The sequence below is a fragment of the Octodon degus genome, unplaced genomic scaffold (assembly GCF_000260255.1).
Source record: "Octodon degus isolate 3935 unplaced genomic scaffold, OctDeg1.0 scaffold00025, whole genome shotgun sequence".
NCBI classification, from domain to species: domain Eukaryota; kingdom Metazoa; phylum Chordata; class Mammalia; order Rodentia; family Octodontidae; genus Octodon; species Octodon degus.
The window spans coordinates 3,768,695-3,788,423 of NW_004524601.1; the positions used below are offsets into that span (position 1 = coordinate 3,768,695).

The window sequence follows — 19,729 nt, forward strand, 5'->3', positions numbered from 1 at the left end:
TAACATTCAGCTCCTCACCCCCAAAAGACATATGTGTATCTCTCTGCAAAATGCACTTCATCCATCTCTAAGAGCTGGCAACGTCCTAACAACATTGCTGAAAAGTCTAAGTCTGAAGTCTCATTTGAGACTCAAGGCAAACTCTTCACTGTGACCCCTTGTAAAAATAAAAAAGAAAGTTAAACACTTCTGACATACAATGGCACAGGAAAAAACATTCTCATTTCAAAAGGGAGAAATAGGGAGTTAGAAAGAAACAAGACCAAAGCAACAAACAAACAAACAAACAAACTTGGCAGAGCAAGCTTTAATCTTGTAGCTCTCTGCCCAGCACCCTGGACACCTTGTAGTGGGACATGAGCTTCAAAGGGCATGAATGGCTCTGCCTTCTGACTCTGCCGGTCGCAGCCCCTATGGCCTCTCTCTTGACTGGCTCTTCTCATTGCCTGGAGCTTTCCCCAGCAGATGTTCCATACTCCTACTTTTCCAACCTCCTTGGGTCTCCACTGTACTTCCAGGTTCACTCCGATAGCTTCTTGTACCAACCTCTCAGGGGCACACACGATCTCTAGACTCAGAGGCCTTCTTTTGAAATATGGCTGATTCCACAACTCTTGCATTCTACATGCTTGTAAAACCAACACCGATGATACTTGCTTGGGCAGTAGGCAGGTCCTCTTGGTTCATGGCTGCAGAGGTTTCCAAACACTGGATGGCTGAGCATTGTGAACTGAACCTCAGAGAACTAATTGCTTAGGTCTGGGTAGCCCTTCTTGAGCATGGAACCCTGGGCTTTCTGCTCAAAGCATTAATATTTCACTTTTACAACTCATCCCGCAAAGGGTGAGATCTTGCCAATTTCTAAGATAACCATAAGCCATTTTGCATATTGTCCTAATGCAAAATACTTGGCTCCTTTTTAATGCCAATTTTTAGCAATCATGCTCTCCTGTGTTCCAACTTTGCAGGTGCATCCTTTCTGGAAAAACTGAAAAAAAAATTAAATAGACCTTTTTGTTCCTGGTTTTTAGTATAAGGCTGGCTAAACGTTGGAAACAGTATCCATGCCACTGTCTGAACATTGGGGTGCCTTCATCTCTGATCTACCAGATTATTTAGTCCACCCTTAATCTCAGTCTTTCATAAAGTTTGAAAGCATAAGCAAAATGAAGACACATTTTCTGCCAGGGCATAACACATGCCTGAGTCCAAATACCAATGAGTCCTTGCTCCCACCTGGAACCCCCTGAGCCCAGTCCTTACTATTTTCATTTCTGTGGGCATTTTGGTCTTCTGAGTTCGGAACAGAATCTCCGATCGAATGCAGCATTCAGCACTTCTTGGGCTTATTGGCTAGCATATAATAATCTCCTCAATTCCTCTTGCGAATGAATTCCAAAGCTTCTAAACTACGTGATCAGGTACAGTTACAGCAGTGACCACACCCCTGGCGTGAAAGCCTGTCTTAGGCACTTTCCTCATCACTGGGACAAAATATCCGACACCTACATCCTAAAGGAAGAGAGGCTTATTCGAGCTTACGTTTTTAGAGGTTTCAGTTCGCAGTAGGCTGGCTGCAAGGTGGAAGCAGCACAGTAGGCAGGATCCCCATGGAGAAGGGTGCCTGACACCCTGAAGGCAGGAAGCAAGGGGAGAAAGCAGGAGCAGGCAGGACCGACGCTCTCGCAGTCACATTCCTAGTGACCTGCCTCTGTCAACCAACCACAGCACGGACTGTAGTCAGTGTTTACTTCTGGATTAAGGCCTTTAGTGATTGTCCTCTTTCCTAAGAGTCTAGCTGCCCTGTTGTGGCTACGTCCTGAATCAACTCAACTCAAGGACCTTTACCTTTACCTTTCATGATCATGTTTTCCTTGAGGAAGTCACACACGGTGCCCAATCTGGTGAATAAGATGGGTGAGGAGAGAGCCTCGCGTTTTTATGAATCTGCCTTTCTATTGGCTGGCACTTGACAGCAGCATTCACCATGTTTTGATAACATCTTTTAATTTTAAAGACATTAATGACGTGATTTCCAGATCTTTTTCAGAAGGTGGCAAGGATAGAGTAAGTGTGTTCAAAGCAAGGGGCAGTGTTTTGATGGGACTCATGAAAATATCTCCTTTGTCATAATAAAAGGTGTTGCTTCAGGGCCGAGCTGTCCACAAGAAGCGCAGAGCTGAGGACCATGTCCCACTCCAGAGGGAACTGAGCTTCGTTCTGGTGTCTGGAGTCAGAAGCCACAGGGACCTTAGGAGACAGTGTTCTGAGCACACTTATGGTTGAGTATGTCATAGTGGACTTCTTTAGCAGAGGCAGGAACAAAGCTTTCAGTGACGTGTCAGCCATGGAAGATGACAAATGAGCACTAGAGCGGGCGAAGCAAAGCACCAAGACTCAGCCTTGGCCCTGTGCAGTAGGTGACAGGTGCTTGGTGCATCGTAATAGAATGGACAAGTGATGGCATGAGGTGGCGGAAGACGGAGCGTTGCTCTGTGGCGCATGGAAAGCACTTGCTGGGGGATCTCCAGAAGCAACTAGGGTCGCTCTGGAGAAACGTCTGTGGTGTTTTTTTGTTCTTGACTTTCTGAGACAGGATTTCGCTCTGTGGCTCAGGCTGGCCTTGAACTCACTTTGTAGCTGGCCTCAAACTCTCAAGGACCCTTCCGCCTCAGCCCCCCTAGTTCTGGGACAACAGACATATACCTCCACACCCCGTTTCCTCACCACTTTCTCGGACCTGATTTATCATACAACTTTATGTTTGCATTTAACATTTTATTTCTAATTGAGGTCTTGAGGAGGGAGGTGAGGCGGCAGGGCAAGTAGCCTCTGTTTGACTTTTAAGGTCAGGCAGTCAATTTGGCAGCTGAGCTTATATAACCTTTAACTTCTCCTAATTAGAAAATGTTCAAAGTACCTGGCTCTCCACAGGATGCCAATTTGCTAGAGAGGCCTCTGGCAGCCTCCGTGGGAGAAGTCAGTGTGAAGCCTTAGCCAGCGAAATTACCAAAGGCTGCAGGTGAGGGAGGAGGGAGCCCCCTCCACGGCTTCCGCACGGGCCTGGGCTTTCACGGCTCCTTCCACGGATCTGAAATAACATACTCCCCACCCTGTCCCTCACTCCCCCGCGAATGGACCAGGCTTTCAGAAACTGGCAGAAGCAAGCCAGTCACAGAGGGGACAGCTAACTGTGTCACCCACCCCCATCAGAAGACAACACTTCTTCCCACCCACTTCCACACAAAGGTTTTAAATATAGCTTAACGTTAAGCTATATTAGAATCTAATAAAGGCAAGTTAAAAAGAACATCCCATTAAATGAGTTGTGATAAACCAAATACCTTTTTAACAAGAAAATGGAAAGCAGAGGAACATTATGTATCACTTTTTAAAAACTTAGGTGCCCTGTCTAATATAAAATTTGAGGCTAATACGCTGGCTGGTGGAAGCAACCAGGATCCTGTGGCTTATGTCTCATCTTCCTCTCCTGGAAGTCCATGCCCTGCCACCATTCAGTCCCTCTTCACTGCCTGTCTCACCTGGAGTCAGCCACTTCCCTCCAAAACCAGTTTTTCCGTCTTAACTCCCGTTCTTGATAACCATCATCACCTAACAGAGATGTCTGTGATTCGTGCTATGGTAATCTTTTTTCAAAAACATTGCTGCAGTTCACATGCCTGGCAATCCCCCTTCATCTTAAAGAGTGTGAGTCCACAGTTTTCATGATATGCAGAGAACGGCACAATTGTCAGCATGGTTGACCTCTAAACCTCAGGAAAGGGGGATGGAGATCTTCTGCAGATGGGAGGGCACCAGGAGATGGAGGGCGGGTAGAGAAGAGGCAAGCGAGAGAGCACTAAGCCATGCCACGTGCGCCTACCAACTCATTCCCGTGCGGAATGTAATCGTGAACTACAAGCACGTACTAGCAAACCTTAAAAAAAAATCCATCACCCCCACAAGAGACCCCATCTCCATGAGCAAAGGCCTCCCCATCTGGCCCTGCCTCACTCACAGGCCAGCACTGACCTGTTCTGTGCCTCTTTGGAACATTTCATACGGATAGCATCGTCCAGTGCGCCATCATCTTTCATGACCAGATGTCAACAGGAGGGGGACTGGGTCTCTCTGTTTTCATCTCCACCTACTCTTGGCTCCAGAGTAGGTGACCTGTCTCCTCGTTCCCTTGTTCCCTCACTACCCCTTCACTCACCCATTCAGCAAACACTTGGTGAACCCATGTGGCAGCAGAGGAGGGCATTCCTGGGAGATGACAGAAGCAGAGTCTGCTGGAAAGGGCAGGGGACCCTTGCTAATGTGGGTGAGGACAGGGGACGAGAAGCGCTTGGGTACTCAGGAGGCCTTGGGGCGCCACACCTCACCTGGTGAGGGCAGTCAGAGAAGACTTCCTGAGGATGCAGAACCTGAGCAGCATCCTAAGACAGGAGTGGGAAAAGGAAACTGTGCTAGCTGATCACGCCTCGATCCCTTGCCACGCCGGCTGTGAATTCCCTGGAAGTGAATCTCCCGGGGCCTCTCACCTCTCGCCGCTGGGTGCCATGCAGGTGCCTTCCAGAGGTGGTGCCAGCTCTGTCCTGCGCTAAGGGGCATGCTGGCGATCAGGGTGTGAAACAATAGTCTGATACCTTAGGGACCAGACTGTGCACTGCGGCCCTCGGTCGGGGGCAGTGATGGTGAGCATGCTGATCGTAAAACAGACAACGTGACGCAAGTCGTGATGAGATCTTTGTCTGATCTCTGGCCTTAAAGGAAGTGTTTCAATACTTTACCATTAGATGTAGGATCTGCTAGCGAGCAGTAGAAGCTTTTTATCACACTGAGCAAGTTCTCTATAGTCAGGGATCCCTAAGAGTTCCTGGAATACGACGTTGAAGCTTATTCTTCATAGTTTTTACTTCTAATTTGTTAAGTAGCGACCTGATGCATTTTAAGTGCTAAACCAATCTTATACTTCTGGGAAGAAGCCTGACTGGTCAGAACATGTCTTTTCTATAGTAACAGACTTTGTGTTGCTTATTATTTTACTTAATATTCAGGGATGAAATTGATCTGTACTTTTTTGTACTGGATCTTGTGGTATTTTAACCTCCTACAATGAGCTGTGCAGTCTCAGCAGCCTTTTTATTCCCTGGAAATATTTGGGTCAGGATTAAAGTTTGTCTTCCCAATTGTTGTGATAATGATGCGAACTCTTTTATGTACGGTTGGGTTTTTCTCTACCTCTGTTCGCTGTTCGCGCTTGCTCTGTTGTGCGGTGGGACCTCATCGTGCAGTTCAGCTCTGCCTTGAGCTCACTGCGCCGCCCGGGCTAGCCTCAGCCTCCGGAGCGCTGGGATCACGGGCGCGCGCTGGGATCACGGGCGCGCGCTGGGATCACGGGCGCGCGCTGGGATCACAGGCGCGCGCTGGGATCACGGGCCACGCTGCGCCTGGCTGGCTCTTAGTGCCGAGTTTAGTGAATTTTGCATTTTTAGTGAGTATTACACAGATGGGTTTACTTCTAGCTTATTTTTTTAGTCTATTTCATTTAAATATTTGCTAAGATAGCATGGACATTTTTCTAGGCGCAGTACTCTTTTTGGAATAGTCTTAAAATTCTGGCCTAATTTTTCATAGAAATAGGACCATTCACCCTTCCTCTTTCTTCCATTTTTAAATATGGAACGCCTCATGCTCGTCCATGTCACCCTTGCGCAGTGGCCATCCTGACTGTCTCGGTATCATTCCTATTTCAGCGTATGTGCTGCCGAAGCAAGTACCCCTTCCCCTTTCTTCTTGAGTCCATCTGGAGTAGCCACGTTTGGTGGTGAAGGCCTGTGATCTTTGTACTCAGGAGGCTGAGGCAGGAGGATCATTTTGAGTTTGAGACCAGTCTGGGCTACACAGTGAGTTCAAGGCCCTTGAACAGTATAGCTACATAGCAAAACCCTGTCTCAAAAAGATTTTTTAAAAAGAAAGATAAATATTTTAAAGTTTTCCTTTTAAAAGTTTTAACATTTTATTTTAGTTTTAGCTACTTCTTAGTTTTTAACAGATGGAGATGTACCTCACAGGTAAACCGCACACCCCGTAAGCATCCGGCTTGCCAGGTCTGGGTGTGTGCATGTTCCCACCGCCTGCACCAGCCTCTCCTGCCCTCTCTGGTCTGGTGGGGCTCCCACTGTGGAAAGGTGAGTTTTCCGAGGCGGCCGAGGCAGCGTTGGTCCCGGTCCCTGGTGCACTGGAGTTGCTGTTCCCTTCCCGCCTCGGGCGCGGCACGCATCCTGGGTCCCCACACGCTGGGGCTGGGCTCTGCGTGTTTTTCATCCCTCAGGAACCGCACCCTTCTTCCCTGGGGGCCACCACCTCTAAGTCATTGTTTCATCTTTTCTTAATGGGTTTTGGCTGGTTTTAGTCTCTTCAAGATACTGACCACTGGGCATGGTGGTGCACGGCTGCCATCCCAGCCCTCTGGAGGCTGAGGCAGGAGGATCTTTGGGAGTTCTAGGCCAGCCTGCATTGTGTAGAGAGATCCTTGCTCAAAACAAAAAAGAAAGAAAGAAAAAGAAATTGACCTTCCTTTGTTGACCTTTTCTTTTACATGTACCTTTGCTATTTCATTAATTTTTGTTCTATTTTTTTATTTCTTCTTTATTTTTTCTTCCAGTTTGGATTTCTAATGTCAAGTCCTGTTTTCCTGTGGGAGCAGGAAAAGACAGTAACTTTGGGGGCTGGGAAGATAGCTCAGCAGTCTATGCACCTGCTTGGCAAGCACAAGGACTTGGGTTCGATCCCTGGTAGCACATGCTGTGCCAGTCACCAAAATCAGGCATGGTGGTGCATGCCTGTAATCCCAGTGCAGGGGAGGCTGAGACAGGAGGATCACTACAAGTCCAAGCTGCATAGCAAGACCCTATACCAAATAAATAAATAAATAAAAGATTAAAAAGAAAAGAGCAACTGTGCCTCAGCACGACTTGGCTGTATGCTCAAGGTTGTTACCGCTGTTCAAGTCTAATGAATTTCTAAATTTTATCCTGACCCATGAATTTCTAGAAGTATGTGTAAATTTCCAAATGGGTTTTCCTCATGTGCTTTTTAGTGTTGATTTAAATAATAATTTATTTATCACATTGTACCCAAAGAAAGTCATACTTGAGGCTTTCACAACTTTTTGACCAATTTTTCCAAGCTTTTATCTGGTTATCTAAACAACTAATTTGAAGATAATACTATGTGATATAACAAATCATTGTTATATTGCTATTATTTTGTTTAATAAGATTCTGTATCATTTCTAATGGGATTTTTACTATTTTTTAAAGGTAAGTATTTAGAAAAAAATTTATCCAGAGATGAGAAATCAGAATGAGCGTTTTTTCCTAGTATATAAATTCATAACTTTTTTAGGAGGCAGGGAAACAACCTACGATCAACCAGAATGCAGCTTCGTGTGAACCGTTCTTTCTATAGACCTCAAATGTGTGCTTAGTGCCTTCTCCTCCTGGACTTCAGAAAGCACAGCTGGGTGGCCAAGGAGGAGCCTGTATTTCTTCAAATCCGTTTCTGGAAAAAATGAGTCACGTTCAAATTCCTGCATGACCCTTGCCACAGTTCGGCGTGGCCTGGCCACCCACGACTCCCCGTGCACAGCGCTGCGCCCACGACCCTCGCCAGGTCCCCCTTGCTACTGGCTGCTCGGGAAGCTTCGAGGTATTGTCCAGAGTTCGGGCAAGCCAATGAGCTCCTTGCGGGGGCAGTTCCTTGAGCTCTCCACTTACACTATACTAATTCTGTCTTTCAAAGGTTGGTTCTTCTCCAGAATGGAGAACTGGGTCTTCCTGCCCAGCCTTGCCAGACTCTGTTTACCTTCCACAGAGGTGGCTGGGCTGTGGTTGTCCTCTGGAGACAGTTGAAGTCATTCCTGAGCAGGGGCCAGGGCAAGTCCCGATCCTGCTGATGCCCATGTTCTGGACTCGGTGCGGACACAGTTCAGCGGGCGGACCATGGTCTTGAGTTTTTGTTAATGGACAGTAAATGACACACACTGAAGTGTATAACTTGATATGCTGTGGTGTATGTTGCTGTTCAGGGTTCCACTGTGACAATCAAGGTAACAGAGTCCTTCATCACCTTCAAAGATTTCTTCTTCTTTCTTTCTCCTCCCAAGTGCTGGGATTACAGATGTGCACCACCACACCTGGCTCAAGAGATTTCTCACATCTCTTTGCAATGTCTTTTGAAAACTTCATCCATCTAATGGGTTGGTTTCATGTAGATGGCTGTTAAGAAAAATGCTATCTGTAAGTATCCAAAAACCAAACTTGAAGTGGGTCAGATAATAGGAAGTGCTGGTTTCTCACTTGCCAAAGCACTTGCAAGATCACTGAATTCAACCCTCAGCAGCACTCTCCAGCCCAGGATGTTAGACCACGCTTCCACGCTGAGGTTAGGTACCCTTCCAGTTACAAGATGACTGCCCCAGCCCCGGTTCACAGGCAAGCGTCAAGTAAGGGATGGCTGTGATTGTTAACTTCACTGCATCAAGAGATGCCTATGGGATCTGGGTATGTCTGAGGGGGTGTTTCCACAGATGACTGGCAGGTGAGCCAGCAAATGGAGGGGGCCAACTTTCTTGTTTGTGAGTGGCACCATCCTAGGGGCTTAGATTAGGTGGAATGAAAGGGAAGAAGTTGGCCTGTGTTTCCAGTTGAGCTGGTGCCACCCGTGCTATGTCCTTGCCTGTGACATTAGACTGCAGTTTCTTTTGCCTCTTGGTGAGGACTCACAGCAGCAATTCTCCAGGGAGCTTCCAGGCCTGCAGTCTGGAGCTGACTCTGCATCCTCAATTCCTCTTGGTCTGCAGCTTCTTGAACTTGGCAACTATGGGATCCTCTGATCTTCATGTGCAGCTGGTCACTCTGTGGCAGACTGTCCCACCTCTGCTCCAGTAAGCCTATCTAATAAGACCCTTTTCTTCTGAAGAGCTGTACTGCAACACACCTGACTGGGGAAGGCGCTACCTTCGCCTTATGTGTTGAGAGTACAGAAAGCTGTCCCATACGTCCTCCCTGACTCCCCCAATTTAATCAGCCAGAAGGGTGTCAGAAGCCCTCCTCACGGGGCATCAGTGCACAGAAATAACACCCCCTACAGAGCTAGGACCAGCCGCGAAGCCCAGCACTATGTAGAGTAGGAAATTCTGTTCATAGGGAAAGAAAGAACGATGTTTACTCCAAAAGGAGCCTGCTCTTTGAAGCCTTCAAAGGAGAATCATTTCAAAAACAGGTATGAAAAGCTCCGAGCCTGAGAGCACAGAGCTCATTTACGTGTTGCTGGAGACCAAGGGAGAGCCCACGTGGATGGCAGCCACGCACGCAAAGCTTGCCTTCTTGAGATTTTAAACAGTGGGCTCGGGGTCACGGAATGCAGAGCTGCCTCCCCCAGGGAGGCTGCCGCGTGGGGATGAGCAGTCTGACTAGGGGTGAGGCCGTGTGGCATCTTAAGGGAGACCATCAACCCAGTCGTCTCGCAATTATGATGACATCTCCTAATGGAAGGGAACCGAAAGTGGTCATTTATTTCAGTTTTACTGAAATGCCAGTCTCCTCCCGAGTTAATTCTTCACTGGGCTCTTAGATAATAAAAAATTACCCTCCATCTTATCATCGAGCTTCAGCTTTTCATCCAATTAAAGGACAGAAACCTTTGCTTCCCTTGCTACGCTTCCCACAAAGGGCTGTGAATACGAGACAGGGCTTAATATTGCGACTGCAAGCTAATTAATTCTCTCAGAGAGCTCTAGACTTATCTCTCTCCCTCTTCAGTAACCACTGGAGGGAATATTCACGGGTTAGACATTTCCATAAGGGAAATATACGTCCTTACACTTGCGTCTATCAATCTCCTGCCACCAGGGGAAGTGGTTTCCATGGTAAGTTGGAAGGATCAGAACGATGGCTTATTATCTTGGCTTTGTTCCCAAGATTCAGATTCCCAAAGCCTATATATAGCAGTGGACAGGTGATGATAGCTGACACGGGAGTAACAGAGATGGGTACTGGGGTGCCCAAAGGAAAAGCCTGCTGTGCTTGCTGTGCGCTGTGGTCCAGGGCTAAGCCCCACACAGCATCAGTCTTAGGACTGGGGGGTCAGACACAAGCCTTCCTACGTGCTCCATATACTGCACCACTTCCTAGTTGGCATCAATCACAGTCTCCTGAACAATCCCACTGGGTTGGTACTCTATTGGCTAATCTTATAGGTGAAGAGAATAGGGTAGGGAAAAGCTGAAGTAACATGGCTGAAGCCGACTGCTAGAAAGCTGTGTTGCCCGTTCTGAGCATAAAGTTCCCACCTTTAACCACGGCTTTAAGAAAACAAATGTGAAGAGGCCATGGAGATGGTACAGTAGAATAGGTGCTTCCCTGACAAGCGCAAGGGTCTGAGTTCAATCCCCAGTTCCATAAAAAAAAAAAAAAGAAAGAAAGAAAGAAAGAAAGAAAGAAAAATAAAAATAAAGAAAACAAATGTGGGTAAGTCTACTAAATGTATAGAATTGTATCCATTCCGTTGTGTATATAATGTAGTCTCTCACTGTAGTTCTTAATTTGGGTCTTCCTTTTTAAGCCCTTGAAAAAATCTTAGATGTGCACAGCCAATCACCAATGTCCTCACCTTTCACACTGTGCCATGTGGCTGTCAAGCCAGTAGCCTCAGCACCACCTGGAAACTTAACAGAAATGCACATGTCCAGCGTCCTCCCAAAACTAGTGGCAGACCGGTCCCTGGGTGTGGCCATGTCTCTGTGTTAACACCCCCCCCCCGCCTCCCTGGGATTGTGCTGCACCCAAAGTTGGTTCTACACAGAGCAGAGGTGGTGGGGCCCTTCCTCCTCTACAGAGCTGTGGGCCTTTCCAGGCCAGAGATCTGTGGGACCTCTGCCTCTGGTTCTTTTTCTATTGTTACTTTGGTCAGCATGAGGGACAAGAACATCTGTCTCATCTTGCTGTATTCCACAGTGTCCTCTCCACTGAGCTCTTCCACCGACAGCTTAGCAAGTTTCAAAGTCCTTGTTATCCTTGCTGCCGCGGTCCCCAGCCATCCTCGGCAGAAAGCCTTTCCCATGTCCTCTTGTGCCTTCCCACCATGGCTGCTGCTGTCCACTCCTTGTTCCCTCTACCCCACCCCACCCATCTCATTCTTCTGAGCTTTCCTGCACACTCTGAGTGAGCCCTGTGTCACACGGAGCCCTACATCACACGCTGTGCCTTGGCGCACGCTGTCCTCACATCTTGTCCTCTCTTGCCCACCTCATAGTGGGGCGGACTCCCCATTACAGCTCAGAAAAGCCTCACTGTGGCCCACGAACGATGGTTTTTCACCAATGGAAGACAATTTCATTTAAAAAATTCCTAAAAAATACCTTTTTATTCTTTCCTTTCTCTGAAACGAGTCACGGTATTTCTCACTAAAAACACTCTGAGGACGGATTCATGCATAACCAGTCACTTGCTACTATGAAAAATGATACTCTCTTAAGGCCATCTCTCATTTTTAAAAAATTGGGCTAAGATACGTAAAAAATGTCCCACCTTTGCCACATTCAATGTACACTTCAGTATCACTCACATAGTTGTATAATGGTCACTACTGTGCATCTAGACAATTCTTAGCCTGCAAAATTGCAAGTCTGTACTCATTAAAAATAACTGAGCCAGGCATGGTGCGCACCCATCAGTGGTCAGCTGGGGCTACAGAGTGAGCTCAAGGCCAGCCTGAGCTGCACAGAGAGGCCCTGTCTCAAAAAATATCAAAAAGAAAATTTGTGCCTTTCGCCCCAGCCCCTCCAAGCACTATTCTCTTTTCTGTCTCTACAAATAGGACCATACAGTGTATCACATACATGGAATCGTACCGTATGTATGCTTTTGTGACTGGCTTATGCTTTGCATAAGATCTTTAAAAACACATAATAGTGGTGTCAGAATATCACTCCACTACAACACTGAATAGTGCTGTGTGTGTGTGTGTGTACGTGTGTACCGTGTGTGTACACCCTTCCCTTGGTCATATCCTGTAACCCTTAAAGAATGTGCATATATTGCGTATATCCACTTGCTGTTGATGGACAGCTGCGCTGCTTCTACCTTGTGGCTGTTGTGAATAATAATGTTCTGAACCTAGGTGTGCAAAGGCCCCGTCCACCTCCACTGGCCGTTCAGCACTGTCCACCCATGAGCACTGCCTATGTAGGGTACACAGGGGCTGGGAGAAGGGTAAGGGGCAGAGCCACAGGGCTCTGGAGAAGCTGGTACTCCATCCTTTTCTTCCTTCCCTGATCCTTGATTCTCTCCTTTCTTCTGCCAAGATGTGAGAGCGTTGGGCTCTCCGATTTGTTCCTGTTGCCAAACTTTGGAACCTACGGCGTCTCTGACCTCTGACCTCTGATTTCTGGCCTGCCCTTGCCTTTGGATTCTTTGCAACAGCTTCTTTGGAAGCTCCCATCTTGGCAGCAGCTATGTGAAAAAAGAAGGCACCCTCGCCCTTCACCCCGCTGGGCATCAGGATGAGGTGGGAGCATGGGGCAGGAGGTGGCTGGCACTGGAAAATGAATCACAGGCTGGAAATCAGGCCGGCCCCTTCCAGACAGACTCCCTGTTGACTCTGTGACTGGCAAAGAGCTACATGGCTCCTGACTACACCCCCCCAAAGAGGAGTCCTGGGCACCAATACAAAGCGACTTGTGGCCCAGGGTTCAGAGAGCCACAGACACCCGGAGTCCCCGCTGTCCCCACTCACAGAAGCTTTGTGCAGAGCTCTGGCAGCAGCAGGCACTGGGAGAAGCTGTGAGATGACAGAAGCAGGTGGAGTGTGCAGCAGGGCTTGCAGCCCTACAGAAAACCTCAGAGCCATAAGGAAAGCCCCAAGGAACACTGCCAGGACCCTGCCTGGGGCCGCCGCGTGGCAGGCGTCACAGTCAGCTGTCCACAGAAACTGTGGTCTTCGCCGCAATGCCTTGAGGGAGTCCTACCCTGAGGGAGAAGCCTTTCACCACCTTCCCCAGCCTGTGAGTGCAGTACTCTTGGCTCTCCGGCTGGGCTTCCACTTTGCCAGAGCTTGGGAATGTCAGCTCCACGTCGGTCACCACACTGTCTCTTTGGTACATGGAAAGATGGTGCTTCTTGTTCTGAAAGAACTGCTCATCTTCCCTTTTTCTTTCCTTTTGGTGTCAGGAGAGTGGTTTTACTGCTCTGGGACAAGTGCTAGATTCCTAGGCAGCCACGTGCTGTGGAGGGCACAGTGCTCGAAGCTGCCTGTGTGGAGGGCCTGTTACACACCCGGCGCTTTCCCGGGACCCTGCGCACTTTCCAACTGCGCCCAGGACAGAATTATTCTTCCCACTTTGTAGATGAGGAAACTGAGGCACAAAGAAGCTAAACAATCACCCAAATCATAAAAATAGTGATTCGCAGGCAAAAACTGGAGCAGGCCTCCTAATGCTATGCTATTAGCCAAGAAAAGTTTATTGGGGTTCCAGTTCTTGGAAAACTACCCAGCTTCTTACCAGGCCGCCAGTAATCTGGCATTCAAAGCTGACTGTCAGTGAAGAGCAGACCCCCTCTGCGCCCTGCACAGCAGTGCAGGTGCATTGACCCCTTTTACCAGGACTGTGTCTTAAGCAGGTGTTTCTCCTTCCAGCATAATAGGAACCTTTATGTTTTTAGCACACACAAAAACAATTGTTAAAGCTCCCCACTTCAGTGACCTTGCAACAGGATCGGGGGAAACGTACACTGAGGATTTTACAGATGAGACCCTCACAGGTAAGAAGGCGGAGCTAGAGTTTTGGGCAGGTTTAACCTATGGGGACTGCGTGAATATCCTGACATTGGCATGACTGACTTTGGTCCCTTGCCCACTAATAGGTAACAAGACAAATGAATAAATCTAAGGCACTATATCTCCTTAAAGTTCCATAGAGGGGTTTTCTACATGGTTGAATATGCAAAAATTATACTTGCAGATATTATGAGTGGATCTCTCAGCATTCAAGAGGCTGAGGCAGGAGAATGGCCATTAGTTCAAGGCCACTCTGAACTACACAGTGAGTTCAAGGCTGGCCTGAACTACATAGTGAAACCCATCTCATGAAACAGAACACACACACACACACACACACACACACACACACACGGATCAATTAGCAAGACATGGTGGCTCACACCTGTAATCCCAGCACTTGGATAACTGAGGTAGGAGAATCATTTTGAGTTTGAACCAAACTGAGCTACATAGTGAGTTCAAAGCCAGCCTGAACTACATAGCAAGACCCTGTCTTAAAAACAAAAAATAATTAAGGAAAAAACCTGAAATGGATCTATAAACGTTTTGGTCATTATTTTAAGATCTGATATAAAAAAATTGGGGTATAACTATGAATGTCCATTTTGTATCTGTGTATTCAAAGTGGTTGGGATAGATATATAGTTGCATTCTCTTAATGAATAGAATGATTTTTTCTAATGGTGTTTGTAAGTAGGATCACAAGTCTGCATCTTGTACAGCAATTAACCACTAAGAAGAATATATGCAGTGTATTATTTGTTGAAACTGTACTTTCGATTTGATTTGAAACTGTCTCATTGCTATATGTTTATCAATAAAACTTTGAAAAGAAAAAAAAAGATCTGATATATAACTATTGTAATTCTCTAATTATTTCCTTATAAAAATGTGTTTTATTTTTCTATAGAAATTGCTTTTCAGCCTTTTGGCTAAAATCAAGTGTATTTTTCTATAGAAGAGTGCTTTTTATATTTTTATTAATATGTACTTGCATTTCATTAAAATTTAAACATCGCATACTTTCACATCCTATTGCTGTTTTGCTGAAATCCCAAAATGTTACTATATTCATCACTATTTGAAATTTACAGTCATTGTTAAAGCTTTTCTAGGTCTTGCTGCTCACTGGATTAATAAAAAAGCAAGTACATTACTATAAAAATGGACCTACTATAAAATTAGTCATAATGCTATATCAAGCAACGTCACAACGTTTCATACATATATATGTGATACTACATAAAGCTGTAAAACATGGGCCTGTTTAGCTAAAAGTTGAATCATAAGCCTAAATTCGCCATCAATCACATTCCTTGACAGACGTGCAATGAGTTTGAAAATCAGAAAATCTATGTTGGCTCATTTTATCACTTACAGATAAAGGATGCGGAATGTGGAATATGGACTGATGTATCTTCCAGTTTAGGGATTACACACCATGGCCAACAGGCCAAATCTGATCCCCTCTAGGCTCCTTTTTAAAAATTTTAATGTAATACAAATAGTTATTGGTAAAATAAATATTAGAGAATACCTCTTCTATGAAAAAAGTAGATTTTTATAACAAAATAATTAGAGAATAGTGATGGCTAATATACTGTGTATCGCAATCTTAGCAGAATGGCCAAAATGTTACTCAGAGACATATAAATCATAGACAAAGAAAAATTCTCTCTTAAGAAGAAACAAACAAAAGCACAACACTCTTTTCAATGAACTAAAGAAACTAGTGGCATGAATGAGACAAATTGGCATTTATCTTCAAATATTGTTGAAACAAGAGAATGGCTAGCCGGGGGACTTATCCGAACCTCTCCCTTCCTCCTAGTCATCTGTCTTCTAAATCAAATTCTACGACCGCACAGCGATGTTATGAACTCTCCTGCTAGCTGCAGCTCCTTTCATCCGTGAAGGCAGAGCTGATGAGCTGGTTCGGAAGACTTAAGGCCCTCGAGGCCAGCAGTATTTATTATCTGGCTCTTTATAGGAAGGTGCCGACCCCTCATCTAGCCAAACCTCCTCAATACACAGCAGAGGACACGTGTCCTGATCCCTCACTGTCCCCTCCAAAGGTCGCAAGTCCTTGCTTTGCTTACACGCATCATGCATGTTAGCCAGCACTAGCCATTGTCTGTGCCTCGCCACTCTCAACACAAGTACACCCTGCTCCGTGTGTTGTGGTATCGTCTCTTGACACAACCACGTGTTACTGGCACTCTCTTTTAACATAGTCTCCCAAATTCATAGCTTATACTGCATGTTTCTGTAAGTATTGAGAGTTGTTTTGTACTAAATAATCTACCTTGGCTATGACTATTTGCAATTAAATTGTTTGCCATAATTTTGCACTTCCTAACAAGAAGCCCAAATGTAGCTAAAGCTTTTAACTAAAGTATAGGGTGTTGCTTTCACTAATCTTAAAATGTATTCAAAAATACTTAGAGAGTACTCTCAATTCCAAGGCCCTCCACTGGGCTTAGGTATAAAAAGATCTTTAGAGAGCCCATACTTTTGAGACCTTTGAATTCTTTTCAGGAAATGAATCTAGAAGCAGAAAATAGAAAACCCCAAATAACACTTACATTAACTACTCGTGCCCATTAGACCTATTACCTGCATTTCGCTATTCATTATCTGAAATTATCAAGATGTTATCTAACGTCTCTTAAACTGTTCTTTCACAATAGCAAATTTCTATTGTGCAGTTCACCCTGAAAAGATTTCTCTGACTATAAAAATTTTTACATCATGGAATACTGCTTTTTACAAAACATGCAGCACCACTGGGTAACATAACAATGCTAAGCTGCGCTCTCGTTATCTCCCTGACAAAATATGGTTAGCTGTGGTCTTTCAGGATCCTACTTTCGTTCCGAGGAAGCACATATCGGTGGGACAGAGCCCAATGCCACCGTGGTGTTCTGTTGGTGGGAAGGGAGGTCCGGTTATTTCCCCGTTTGCTTTCTCTTTTTTCATTCTTATTTCTTTAGACAAAGCCTTTCATGCAGAAAGTCTTTGTTCTTCGGTCATAAACTCCCACGCCTTTCTTATATTAGTCCCAAGAAATATAAAATATGATTTCAATAATGGAAACATTTGACATTGTAGAGGTTAAAATACATCAGGCTCTTCAGCAGATGCACAGAGTGCTTTACATTCACCAGGCAGTCTTAATCCTGGTGAAGGAGGTGAGCTCTTTCTACAGGCAAACCACCATATAACCCAAGAGATTACATTCTCCGCCTGGCTTTAATTGTGACAGCACAAACAATTAAATTCAAGATTGCAAAGCTGAGATTGTGCTGTGTTTCATTTTGCAGCAATGAAGACTGAACCGAGGAAAGGGGTAATCGGGTTGAAAATCCTTATTTTGCTTTTGATGATCTACTCTGTTTCCTTGGAAACAGAGCTGGCAGCCAGAATTGCTGGCATTATGTTTTCTTTTTAAGCTCTGAAGCATCAGAGGAAAGGTGAGGCTTATGATTGTACCTGGAATGTCTGAGTTATTGTCAAAGAAATTAAAAGCAAATACGTGTGATATGACTACTACATATAATTCCACAGGAGGTATAACAAGTTTGACAAGGCTTGAAACCAGTTGATTAAGATGAATTTAGTTTTTAAGAGCCAACCTAGTGTATATGGGGCCATTTTTTTAAGAAAAAGAAGAAATAAAGCTTTAAAAACAAAAGCTGATAGTCAAGCTTTCAGATCAATATAATTTGGTCAAATTAAATTTAGCAAACGACTAGATTCCCACATCACAGCAGGACTTTTCTTCTTGTTGTGTCTAGAGTCCGGGGATAAGGGGGAAGGCTGCCCTGCGCTGAGAAGGCAAGCTTTGCCTCCAGGAAAGAAACACCAACGGGAGCAAAAGCAAACCCAAATTGACATGTTAGCAAAATAATTGGAGATGCCAGCGGAGAGGTGATTATTGAGTGATTATGACGTGGTCTTTTCTTCTGTGGAATATTACACAAATTAAAGTTTTACAACTTTAATTCACACGAGTCTCACGGTTTCAAAACTCATTTGTCAAACGCCTTCATTTTGCATGAGAAAACAGAGGTCTGCTGAAAGCGAGACACTCCTGGGAGCACACAGAACCGAAGGGTCCTCCGAGCTGCACTGAGCTTGAGCATTCGCGTGAGCGCTTCCATTTCGCGCGACTCTTGAGAGCGCATCTGTTGAAGACCCAGCTTGCAGAAATAGCGCGACGACGCGCCCACACGCAGGTAGACTGGCAAGCGTGGCCTCAGCCCACAGGAAGTTGGAGCAAACTATGCCCCTGCCTGCTTTGCAGGGCGCCTCGGAAACACTGTCCGAAGCAGTGCCACAGCCCCTTGGTACCCGGGGCGGGCGCTCGCCTTCTCGCGTGCGCCAGCCACCACCATCAGTTACCTCGTTAACTCCAGAAGCCACGGGAACATCGACAAGGAACCGATGTCCTTCTCGGGGACGGCTCCGTGTACGCGGCGGCGGCGCCAGCCCTTGCTGAGCCCCGGGCCCTGGCCGGCTCTCCCCCTGCTGCGGTCCCGGGGCTCTGCGTCTGCCTGCGGGCGCCCAGCCTGACTCTGACCTCTCCGAGGTGGCCCAGCCAGGGAGGACGCCCTCGCCTTAATTTTCTCCATCTCAATATTTTTTCCTTCATGTTACTGAAAAAGATGTTTCTCTTCCCTATCCTCTTCGTCTGAGAGCCTTCTTCACTGGTTCCTATCCTTCCACCCAAGTGTACTTTTATGTCCTTTTGCTTATAGAAAAAACGGTGCACGTAATGCCTTCTTACAGAGACAAGTAATGATAGATGATAGCTAATAAAGAGAGGGGGAGGAAGGTAGCCTGTATTTATAGCCTTCGTATTCTATTTATTTATTTATTTCTTCAAGCATTTTAATCTGCCTTCTCTCCTGTCTCCACCATTCACTTGAAATAACGCTCTAGAAGGGGTGTTTTTCTTCTAGCAATTAAAATTACCTGAAGTACAACAGAACATTGGCAAAGAGCTTAAAAGAAAGGAGTTCACACACGCTTTCATCCTCATGCCAAACACGCTGAAACGGTTGACTGTTTTACGACACTGCTGAATTCCCCAAAAGAGAAGGATCTTTCAGTGCCACAGAGAGAAATCCACAAGTGCTGAAACCCCCGCAGTGCACAGCGACGGCCAAACAGGAGGAGCACTGGCAGTGAGCCTCCCCTCCACGCGCTCCCAGGGGATGGCTCTGTTCTTTCAGCCTTTGATTGCACAAAGCCACAGCCGAGCAATGGGTGTAAGGTCCAGCTACAGGAATGCCTTTGTGACAGGCAGGCACAGGATCCTGCCAGGACGCAATTCATGCAAATATGAGCTCCCAAGCCAAAACTACAAAGTATTTGAGGAAATCTGGCATCGTGAGATATAGCGTATGCAATATGTGAGAGAAATAATAATGAGGAACAGAAATAGTTTTCTCACAATAAGCGTATTTAAAATATAGAAAGAGATTTTTAAAAGTTGGAATGGAGTTCAGGAGGTTAGAATGAAATTATTTTTAAAAATAAGAAATGGAGCCAGGTGTAGTAGCACATGACCGTAATGCCAGCACCAGAGAAGCAAGGAGGGGAGGATCGCAAATTTGAACTCAATCTGAGCAATTTAGTGACTTAGTGAGATTCTGCCTCAAAATAGAATAAATGAATAAATAAAAAGGGCTGGAATGTAGCTCAGTGCAAAGGCCCCAGGTTCATTCCCCAGTACCACACACACACGACTCTGAATTAAAAACCAACAGATTCTCAAAATGATCATCAAAAAATAATATTCATTGAAAGAAGAGATTTCTCATTGGATGATATAAATAACAGGCACCATTTAACAGCACAAGTTAGAGGTCTGGGG

The 19,729-nt window shown here is 45.8% G+C and overlaps 1 non-coding gene and 1 pseudogene across 1 annotated transcript; both read right to left on the reverse strand.

Moving 5' to 3' along the window:
• The window catches only part of LOC101577805, a 29,477-nt pseudogene extending 21,466 nt beyond the window's left edge, over positions 1-8,011 (reverse strand).
• On the reverse strand, positions 5,677-5,783 carry LOC111816048. Its single transcript, XR_002820585.1, has one exon. It is a non-coding gene; the product is annotated as a U6 spliceosomal RNA (small nuclear RNA).
• Positions 8,012-19,729: the final 11,718 nt, after the last annotated feature.